The sequence below is a fragment of the Salvia hispanica genome, chromosome 6 (assembly GCF_023119035.1).
Source record: "Salvia hispanica cultivar TCC Black 2014 chromosome 6, UniMelb_Shisp_WGS_1.0, whole genome shotgun sequence".
Lineage (NCBI taxonomy): Eukaryota > Viridiplantae > Streptophyta > Magnoliopsida > Lamiales > Lamiaceae > Salvia > Salvia hispanica.
In genome coordinates, this window is record NC_062970.1 from 15,392,814 (window position 1) to 15,404,663 (window position 11,850).

Here is an 11,850-nt window from a genome sequence, read left to right on the forward strand (position 1 = left end):
ATGGAGTGGGATCCGGAGATAGGAACCATTGCTTTTAAAAACGCTGTAGTTGATACATCAACTTTAAGCAGTCAAAGTTTACATGTGAGAGGCGTGCTATTAAGAAAACAAGATACAATAGATATGTATGCATAGAGATCGGTGCATTCGATCTGTCATATTATATATTTTAAATATTTAATCTATGCACAGGCATATATACTTCTTACTTCCAATGGCAAATTAGTTCACATCACCGACAAGAAGAAATTGGCATCAAATTCAGTTCAATTTCATCAGCCGTTAAAATTTGACAGAAGCATAAAAGCTATAGCAGATTCTTCAACTCTGGAAGCCGTCCCTTCCAAATTTAATATTGCTAATGACTACACAGCTTTACCATGTGATTCACTCCCTCTCCTCGATTTCTCCTCCCTTATCTCCGGTGATCCTCACCAACGCACCAAAACCGTCCAAGATCTCTCAGAAGCATGTCGAGTTTGGGACTTTTTCATCGTAAAACTACTACATTTTCGCCAAATAAATTCCTCTAGTTATGTGATTAATAATAATTATAATTAAATTGCAGCTTGTGAATCATGGTATAACAGAGAGGTTGATGAAGGATACAATTGCAGCTGTGAGAGACTTCTTTGATTTGCCAGACTCTGAAGCAGTACGAATCGAAATTAGTGTTAGATTCGATTCAATGTGGCAATTTGACACTTGCAAATACTTCAAACCAAAGCTTCACGTTTTGGAGAGAGTATCTTAGAGCATCTCCAACGGCGGACGTCGCGGAAGTCCGACCAGACGTCTGTCGTAGTGAAGAAAAAGGTAGGACACGGACGTCCCGTGTGCTGGGGTTTGGTGCCTCTTGCACAGCGGAAAACTTGTACAAAACAAATAAATCATACACTGATCTATTTGACCGATTATGCGATTAATCAATTCATATGTTAAATAGATAATTGCATGCTAGAACGCAAATAATTCATGCTTAGAAAATATAAATCCTAAACATGATTTCTACGTTTAGGGTTACCGATTTGATTCTCCAAAGAATCGTCGATTGCTTGCGCCTTCTCCACGTGATGATCTTCAATGCTAGACCACGGATCTTCCGACTGGTCCCCGGACTGTATCTCGATATCAGGGTGGGCTGATCTTATCAAAATACTAGGACTCGAATATAGAAGACAGAAAAATCTCACGAAGGTGAGCTGAGAGAATTTTCGAGCTCCTCTAAAACCAGAGGGGGACGAAAATTTCTACTACTAATTAATTGATTCTGTCTCTCCTTTATTCTCATATTTATATTAAGTTCATATTGGACCCAGTCAGAGATCTATGGAAGGTTTTGGATATGGGCTCCTCCAATTAGGTCTTTCCTAATTAAATTGAACCCCAATTTAATATAAGCTTTTAATTGGAATATTACGAGCAGCCACTACAGAAGTAATATTGCACTCCCCATCCAAATCTAAAATTATAAGTAATCCGGGTTTCCATTGCTTGTTAATTATTTATTTCCCGTGCTTAAGATATAAATGTCCATTAATTAATTAATGTCTGCTACTATGGACTTAATTAATTAACATCTTATTAATTCCAAGAGTGGACTTAGCAAGAAACACTTATTTATTATTCATAGAGTGATAAAACTCCAACTGGCCAGTTTCTCGAATAATAAAACCTTGTTCGAGCTCCTCTTGAGGACATTGTCAAACGAGACTCATCTCGCGCACGATTCAACATAATAGCAATCCTAGCACCGCTAGATATTAATCACCACTACCCAATATATCGGGATTATTGGGTTGCGAAAAACCCGCACCATTTTATAAGTCAAAGTAGTGCATAATCAATACCGTATGCTCAATGCTAACGTATGTAGATTAAGAAATAGTATTTTATCAAGACCTAGTCTTTCAGTAGATAGCATAAAGACACGTCTTGCTGTTAGATCCATTCAATGCTATACCACACCAACATCATCTTATTTCGTTAAAGGATTAGAAATAATCGGGCTGACATTGCAACCTTTCACGATAGGTAGCCAAAGCCTATCTAGGTTGTGAAATTCTTCTTTCTCTTTTGCAAAGCATTGCATAGAACCGACTGTGTTACCTTAAAGTGGATGTCGCCCACAACCAGTCTACTAAGCAAAAGACTTAGACTTTGTTTGCTTCTATACATTTAAATGTTTATAAAATATCTTATAAATGCACAAGCAAACACAATGTAATAATATACTGATTCTATTCGTGCGAAACTGCTCGAATAATACTGAATCGGGTTAAAAGTGGATTATAGATTTTTACGTATACAAGCAAGATTCTATTCGAGCGAAACTTGCTCGAAACATGCTTTTCAGTATACCAAACCTAACACCGTGAAGACGTCAGATGGGCTCGGATATCCGACCGACGGGCAGGCGGACGTCAGCCATTGTGGCGTGGATCGGACGTCGAGGTCGGACGTCCGACTAAAAAATAATTTTTTTTAAAACTCTATAAATACGGCTCGTTGAACTTCATTTCATTCACACCACTTGTGTTGACAAGTTTCTCTCACTAATCTACAAGTTTCATTTCTACTATAAATGGAGTACAATAGGAATTCCCCCACCACGAGCGGAGGAAACACACCCACATTTCCGCAAGAACGAAGGGAAACTTTAATGCGGGGATGAATCCCCAAATGTCACGGATGAATCTCCAAATGGGGGGGATGAATCCCCAAATGTTGTACAATACGTACAATTGGATGAGTCAGATGGGAGAGATGATGCCCGAGGCAGCGGGGATGGGCGGCATGACACAAAATATGGCGGGGGTGGGTGGGATGATGCCCGGGGCCTCGAGGATGGGGAGTATGCCGCCAAATATGGCGGGAATGGTTGGGACGATGCAGCACAGGAGCCCTCAGACACCTAGGGAATCTTTCTATCACCCATATATAGATTTGTTGTCCGATGATTCCCCTAGTACTGTTCCGGAGACTCAGTACGCCGACATCGAGACTTTCTCTTTTGAGGAGTTGGGGCTATCACCGATCCGTGAGACTCCCGATGAGCGGTGCCTGCTGCAAGGGGCAGGGGCAAAGGCAAGGGCAAGGCCAGGGGCGGGGGTAGGGACAAGGGCAAAGCCCCGAGCTCTTCCTCGCAAACGGGGGCAGAGGAGGAAGAGGGTGAGGAGGAGCGGGGGAAGAGGTCGATCTGGACCGTGTGGGATAATGCCGCGCTTGCGAAGGCCTGGGTCGGTGTAGTCGAGGATCCCTATGTCGGGGCGAACCAGTATATTGACCGATTGTGGCATCGCATTAGTGAGGCCTACCTCACACTCAAACTAGCTGGGGCGAAGCCTCGCACTCCCGAGCAATGCCGGAAACAGTGGGATCGGTTGAGGCCTAAGCTCAGTCGTTTTGCCGGCCTCTACCAAAACAACCTGCGCATGGCAACCAACGGCATGTCTGAGGAGGATGTGAAGAACCGGGCCTTGTCCCAGTACCCCGACAAAGAATTGAAGTTCAAAGAGTTTGACCAATGGGAGGCCTTTCTCGTGGTCAGGTGTTCGCAAAAGTTTTGTGCGGGTGTCAACTCGGGCTGGAAGCGGACGAAGATCAACTCTTCCGGTGAGTACAGCAGCAGTGTTGGTTCGCACGAGCTCCCCGAAGCCGAGGAAGTGTCCCCGCTACCACGATCAGACTCTCTCCGTCGTCGTCGACCGATGGGGCAAAAGGCTGCGCAGCGAATGGCGAGGGGAAGCGGAGCCGCAACGGGTCCTTCAAGGTCGAATCGGAGGCCCTTGAAGCCCCAGATGAGTACAACCGTCTCGCCCGCGCGCAGCTAACGAAGACCCTGAGTCAAAACATGCATAGGTGGTTTAGCACGCACGATCCTGCGTACAAAAGGATGTGCAAGGATGTGATCGACGCATATCCGCGCGATTTAGGAATGCCACCCATTGATGATTATGGCGTCGAGATTGGGGGTGGGGACGTCGGAGGCGGCAGCGGCAAGGGCGACGGGGACGAGGACGAGGACGAGGAGGAGTGAGAGCCGAGTGTTGTATTTCTCGACTTTCTATGATTATGTAATTTTTAACTTAATTATGTTTTTTTAAGTATTATGTAATTTTTTTTAATGAAGTATTCGAATATTCCCGTATTCCGTGTCGACATTTTAATTTAGTAAATTTTAATTCCGTAAATTGAATAATTGGGAAGTCCTAGTGATGACGTGGCAGGAAATTTTTGTGGGAAGTCCTAGTGGAAGTCCTAGTGGGAAGGACGTCACTGGAGATACTCTTAAGCTGCGTGTCCATCCCGACTTCCACTGCCCTCACCACCCTCAACACCTCAGGTTTAATCTTCATCTATTCCTCTATATCACGAAATCAACAATAATATGAGATATTACCATTAAATTGGTGGGTTTAGTACTATAAAAACACACACATACAACTCAAAATATATAGAAAAATGATGTTACATTACAAAACTAAAATGAATTAAAAAGTTATTAAGTTAAAAATTAATGTCAAATATTTATTATTTTTTTTAATTTATCAAACAAAGAATTTGAAATTAAAATTATTTTATTACTCCTTAACTTTACTAAATAATAAAGAAATAGAATTGACTTAAAATAATTTCAAATTTAATTTCATAAAATTGCAATTACAACGCCAATTGAATTTTATTATACTAAATATATCCTTATATTTTGTGATGAATGGTAGGGAAATTGTGATGGATTACAGTAAAAAAAATCCGAGAATTGTATATGAAGATAATGGAAGCAGCAGTTGAATATCTGGAATTGGATAAACATTATGTGGATCAAGACATCATCAAGTTTTGAAGATGGATTCCATGGCACAAACGGTTGTCGGAAATTGTTATCCTGCATGTCCTCAACCTGATAAAGCCATTGGCCTCCCGCCGCATACGGATCCAGGTTTCTCTTCTTCTTCTTCTTCTAATAATTTTATTCTCTCCCTTTTATTAAACCAACCATCACAAAAACCAGGTTTGATGACATTTCTAATAAATAATGGAGTTGAGGGTCTACAAATTGAGCATGATGGCAAATGGTATAACGTCCAATCTTGGTGAATGTAGATGACCACCTTGGGGTAATTAATCATTATCACTCTTAATTTTTTTATTTACATTAAATATAATAAAAGGGAATAACCATTTGATTAAAATGATTCGAATAATAGACTTTTTTTTTTGTAATTTTCTTAATTATTTTAAATGAATACTTCCATGACCTTTCTAAGATATAGAAAACTTGTTATGGTAAAAGAGCTAAGTTTCGTGATTAACTTGCCTATTCCAACTAATAAGCTAAAATGTTTGAAAATTAAATATATGTGTACATTTTGCATGTAATGTTGGACAGAGATTTATAAATGAACGGATTAAGTCACTAAAGCATATAGAGCTGTAGTGAATAAGGAGAGAGAGAGAATTTCAATCACGGTACTGAATGGCCCGGCATGGGACGCTATTGTTGGGTCGGCTGCGCTACTAGTTGAAAAGGATGGCTCCGCAATCTACCATTCTATGGAGTATAAACACTACTTGGAATCGCAACTCACCAAAACCAAATTCGGTGGTAAATCCTTTTTTGAGCAACAAGTCATATAATCGAAGACAACTAGATCATGGCTAATTCATGTGACATTGAATAATAAATTTCCTATATCAATCTGGGAAGAATTATAGACTTTGTATTGTTTGGAATATTTGAAGGAGATTGAAATCGTATGTATTCCATCTCATTGTCATGAAATGTTGCCATTGTGTTTGGATTGTTACTTTTGAACTATTTTCCTTTTCTGGGTTGCTTGTATTTATACATGCTCTCCCAGTCCTATAGAAATAGGCCATTTGGAGTTGATATATATGGATTTTAATATGTAATTAGTAAAATAAGAGAGAATACCGAGAAAATTAAAGTAGTTAAAATTGTGCAGTTGGTGGTGGAGCCCATAAATGATAAAGTAAAAGAGAAAAGAAAAAAATTTGCCAAAAATGCATATGAGCTATCTCTATGGGACGGACAAAAAGGAAAATATGGTTTATTTCAATGGGATGGAGGGAGCAAGTATATTTGAGTTTGATGTGATCTAATGAATTTCTCTAGGGGTGCTTAAACGGTTCCTTGGTTCTCGGTTAACCGAAATCGGAACCAGAACCTGCCGGTTAATTGAGGAATCGGGAATCAGAAAACCGGTTACAGTTCCGATAGCTGTTCCAACTTTTTATATAAAATCGGTTCCTAACCGGGAACCGGATCATAATTCAATTTAAATTTTTTTATAATTCAATACTAATAAATCTAATTTAATTGAATTATTAATGAATTAAAATAAAATAATTTGAAACATTGAGTGATTTTAAGATTTAAACAGTGCTAAATTTGCGAGCTTTGTTTTCTGAATTACTTTAAATGTTTAAACCATGATGCTTTGAATCTACAATTATATCCAATCAATTTTTTATGAACTACTTCCTCTTCCCCTGAAAGTTTGTCTCATTTTTTCATTTTCGTCCGTCCTACAAAATTTGTTTCATTTCACTTTTTACCATTTTTGGTAGTGGACCCATATTCCACTAACTCATTCCTACTCACATTTTATTATAAAACTAATATATAAAAATAGGACTCACATTCCTAACTTTTTCAACTCACTTTTCATTAAATTTCTTAAAACCCGTGTCGAGTCAAAGTGAGACAATATTTGGGGGATGGAGGGAGTAACTACTATGAATAGTAGTACATCATAAGTTTGTTTTTAATTTTCAAAAGAACTATACAAATACAATATCATTTCATATGATAGAAATTTAAAATTATAACAAACTTATTTAACAATTCATTTAATATACAATTTTCACATGTTTGTGAATGATTTATTAACTGTTCCGCATTAAACCAAAAAGTCCCAACAAGATCAATTAGTGATGGAATTTCCATTGAATATTTATTTAGCAAAAAAAAAAAGGGAAATGGAATTCAATTTTAAAACTCCTTTTATAAAAAATGCTAAATTTATAACTCCTTTTTTTTTTTATAAATGAATTGCCAACATAAACTAGTCCGACATACTCCACTTGACATCACTCTTACCCATATATGAATATTATTGTATTGTTGGTTTGTATTTTTTATGTATTTATTTGAATTTTTAGGTATAATTATATTTCGAGATGTTGGATTATTATTTTAGTAGTATTAAATTACTTAATATTATAAATAAATTTGGATTAAAATTACACATTAGTTCCGGTTTGAAACCGGAATCGATCGGTTCTTAACCGGCCAGTTCCGGTTCTAAGATTCATGAAAATTTGAAATTGGTTAACCGGTTAACCGGTCCGGTTAAAACTGGATCCGGTCGGACCAAGCCATCGGCATTCCCCAGCATACAGATCCAGGTTTGTTCACATTTCTCATGAAGAAGTATATGAAAAATCATAGCTGAAAGAGAAAATAAGATCAAGAGATAGATATTGAACTGCAGTGCCTTTTTTCTTTCTTATTTCACAATGGGTTCCGAGTACATGAGCATCATATTTATATACAAAGAATGAGAACAATTCAGAACACTAACAAACTCAGATATTTAAGCACACAAATCTCAACAGTTGACATTTAAGCAGATCAATCTCAACGGCAAACATTATCTTCTTTCAACTGAGGTGAATCACTCCTTTGGTCCAGATCAGATTTAATACATGCCATGTTGCACGTTTGGCATTGCAGCTCATTTACGCCATCATCAGATTGATCGATCCTTCTAACCATACGCAATGGTGTCGCCGGTCTCCAAATCGAGCACGACGGCAAGTGGTTCAACGCCGACTCTCCTCATAATTCTATTTTGGTCAATGCAGCTGACCAACTTGAGGTATAATTAGATTTAGCTATACACTTGTATATAAGTATAGTTAAGTTAAACTAACAGATTTTAATTAACCGAACAGATAGAATCTCGATCGGGCCGGCCGCCAGGGGCCGAGCCAGTAATTTGCAAGGACAGGGGCAAATTTATCTATAAAGAAAATTTAAGAAGTTGAGGAGGAGCATTTAGTGACAAACCAAAAGAAATAAATTTTTACAATTGGTGAAATATACATGGAGTAGAAAATATGAGATGGGGCAAATGCCCCTCCTAAGCCTTAACTAGATTCGCCCTTGCCGGCCGCGGCACTGTGGAGAAAGACGGGGGAGCAAAGTACTATGCAATGAAGTACAAAGAGTACGTGGAGTCGCAGTTCACCAAATCACGTTTCAATGGGAAATCCCTTTTGGAACAGCAGATCATATTCTCTACCAATTTAATTACAGACTACTATTGCTGGAATGAGATGTTGGAAACGTGTGAAATATAATAGGCCTTTGGCGCTAGCTATCAGCCCACCCTGATATCAGTTTATAGTCCGAGAACCAGACAGAAGATCTGTAGTTTAGTAATGAAGATCTTTACGTGGAGAAGGCGCTAGCTATTTTCGATTCTTTGGAGAATCATCAAGGTAAAATAGCTAAAAGAAGAGTAAAAAAGAAGGCGCTAGCTATCTTCGATTCCGTGGTTTATTCTCATTAACTTCAAGTGGAGAAGGCCCTAGCTATCTTCCATTAGGCACTAGCTATCTTTGATCTTCATGTTTTAGGTTTTAATTAATTTAAAGCATGATTTATTTGAGTTGTGAGCATGATACATGTGATATTTGCGCGAATAGAATTTGTCTAAATAATCTGCTAAAAGATCAGGATTATTATGTAATCGATTTATGTGAGCGCTTCTGCTGCCAACCCCTTCAATTGGTATCAGAGCCAGTCTTTGGCTCTGATTATTTGGATTTAAATTTCACGAAATTCATGTATGCATGCGTTTTGTTTTCGAAGCATGTTCTTGTTTTTAGTTGTTATTATTTTAAGCATGATGAACTCAAGAACAATCGAAACAAAGAGCTCAAATATTTGGAACGCACGAGACGTGCGATTCGTCGGCGCTTGCGCCGAGACGAATCGTGCTACATGCGATCCAATTAGGGTTGTCGAGCGAGTGGAAGATTCAGAAGTGATCAACCGGCGACGCGGGACGAGGGTGGACTCGTGCATGCCGCCGGCGAGACCGCTGGATCTGGAGGAGCCTCGGAAATCGTGCCAATTGAGTGGGAGCAAGGCGCGATCATGTGGCAACGTAAAAACGAGCGAGGGCTCGTCCATGCCGCCGGCAAGACCGCGGTCCCTACCCTTCCCGGACTCGACGGCAAACGACAATGGTGGTGGTCGCCGGAAGCTGCTGCTCGTCCGAGAGCAGCGGTGGTTCCACCGCCAAGGAACCCTAACCCTAAACCGAACCCTAACCCTAGTCGTGCCCTAGCCGTGCGACGCTGAACAGGAGCGATGCCACTCTATGCGGTGGCAGCTCGTTCTCGTGAGTCCACTGGCGGAGAAAGGGATGGTCGCCGAAAAGGCGCGGTAGCCGTCGCGATCTGGGTTGACGTCGACGGAGGGAGCGCAACGTTGCAGCCTGCAACGTCGCGATGCATGGCGTTTTCACGCCGGAGAAGTAGGGCGGAAGCAGTTTCCGGCGAGGGCTGGACGGCCAGCTGCCGTTCCGGCGAGACCTTCGTCGAAAATTTCATCGTTGTTGATCGTGCGAACCTCGATCGCGAGATAACGATGAAATATTATTTTAATGATTATTTGATTCCTCAATTAAAACATATCATTAAAATATTATTATTTAATAAAAATAAAATATTTTGGGAAGATTTCTCTAGATTTTAGGAATATTTAGATTATTGACTATATCTATGGAAATAAATATATTTATTTTATTTTTAGATGATATGGACAAGAATAATTAAATAGTTTCCTAAATATTATATGTATCTAGAATCCTAATAAGGATAGATATGTAGGATTTCATTAAATAATATAATATTATTCTCTTCCTAATCTTAATAAGGAATTAATTTAAGTTTATTTATTCATTCAGTCCAAGATATAAATAATTAATTATTTTAGATAAATCTTATAGAAGACATGAATATGGATTAAACTTTAGTAATTAATACATTATCCTTTAATAAGATGTTTAAAAGATTATAAAAGATTTAATTATCCAGTCAATTAAATGCCAACAGAATTTAATTAAGCCTTTAATCTGCACTAACGATAAGGATAATTAATAAAAAACCATAAATCAAATATCTAAGCGATAATTACGAACTAAGTTTGTATATGGTCTCCATCAATTAGGGGAGGGGTTGTAAAACAAGTTTCCCGAATGCAAACGTGGTCATGTTAGGCAACATTTGCCCATGCCGTGTCGTCCCCGGACTATTCGTTTGTGACCGAAAAAAAGTTTTTTAATGCGAGACCTCCTGAGGGGACAAAATTTTAAATTTTAAAAAGGGGAAAATTTAAAAATTTTTTTGGGAACTCTCAATTTTATCAATAAATTTATGACAAATAGTATATATTATGTTTTTAAAAGGAAACTAAATCTAACATGTCACTCAATCCTTTCTCAATTCTTAAAGAAAAAAAATGAGGGCCAAAATTAATAAATGGGAAAAAAAATTTGGGCATCGACCCGATATAAAGTTTGTGCTCACTACTCCCCGGCTCCAAGGGGGGGTTTAAAGCCGCCCAAAGGGGGATGCGATAAACTGGCATAAGGCGATGAGATGGCTAAATGAAGTTAGCCCCATGTAAAAATGTTTTGACATCGATGCCGCCCGGCGACCCCGGGTTATGCAAAATCTCAGATTTTTGGTCGATACAAAATTTTACTTATCCCGCTGTTTTTTATGTCAAAAAAATGAGGAACCTGGCGAGAGTCTAGGGGGATACCTTGGGAAACCTTTTTTAAAGAACGGCAAGAAAATTGGATAGGGCAGGGAAAACGATATTTAATGGTAAAATTTGTCTTTGACATCAATGAAGCCATAAAAAAACCAATCGATTCTAAAATCTATGTTATGTTGATGTAATTGCCCCCTTAGTCCAAGAATTTGAGACCAATTATTGAGAAAGCCCAAGCCTTGATGTGTATGCCGGGATGTGGAAGCACCGCATGGGTGATCCGATCGCACGGTCGATGACGAAGAGATCGGAAGCAAAATTGGGAATTTTTTCGGGCAAACTAGCGATCCGTAGGGCCGTGGTACCGGCCCCATGGAGGAAAATCACGCCGAACAAGAGAAGAGGAGGATTCAAAGAAGAACCCCCTACCTACGAAACACGCCCTCCCCCCCCCTGGAGTTAAAAAGTCACAAATAATATGCCTACCTAGGGGGGGAAAAACTCATTCCCCGAAATTTTATGCGGGGTGACTAAAGAGCAAGAGACAAGACTACTAACCGTCGGGGAAAAAAAAGAAGGCTATTGAGGAGCCACGACCCGGGGGATAAGCCCTGACGCCCCCCAACCCCAAGGTGAGGAGGAGCCAAGGCACATAGAGACTCTCAAAGAAAGGTGAACCCAAACATGGGGAATACCAAGGAAATCTGGTTTTCCCCACCGGGGATTATATACCGACCGATGGGGAAAGGGCACCAATCCATACGGGGCCCCAAGAAACGGGTCCGGGGGTCAAGAATGAGAGGAATGACCAGACCCACCATAGTTACCCCCCGAATGTGTATAGATTACCGAAAGTTGAACACCGCAACCGAAGGACCATTTTCCCCCGCCATTCATCGATCAAATGCCGGAGCGACCGGGGGGAGGAAGATTCCTTTTTGATGGGTACAATGGTTACTTTAAACACGTGAACCCGGGGGACGGATAAGACAACATTCACATGCCCTTTTGGGAAACCTTAGCGGGATGTG

The 11,850-nt window shown here is 39.7% G+C and overlaps 1 pseudogene; it reads left to right on the forward strand.

The window, feature by feature from the left end:
- Positions 1 to 5,100, forward strand: LOC125194773 (annotated as a pseudogene).
- Positions 5,101 to 11,850: the final 6,750 nt, after the last annotated feature.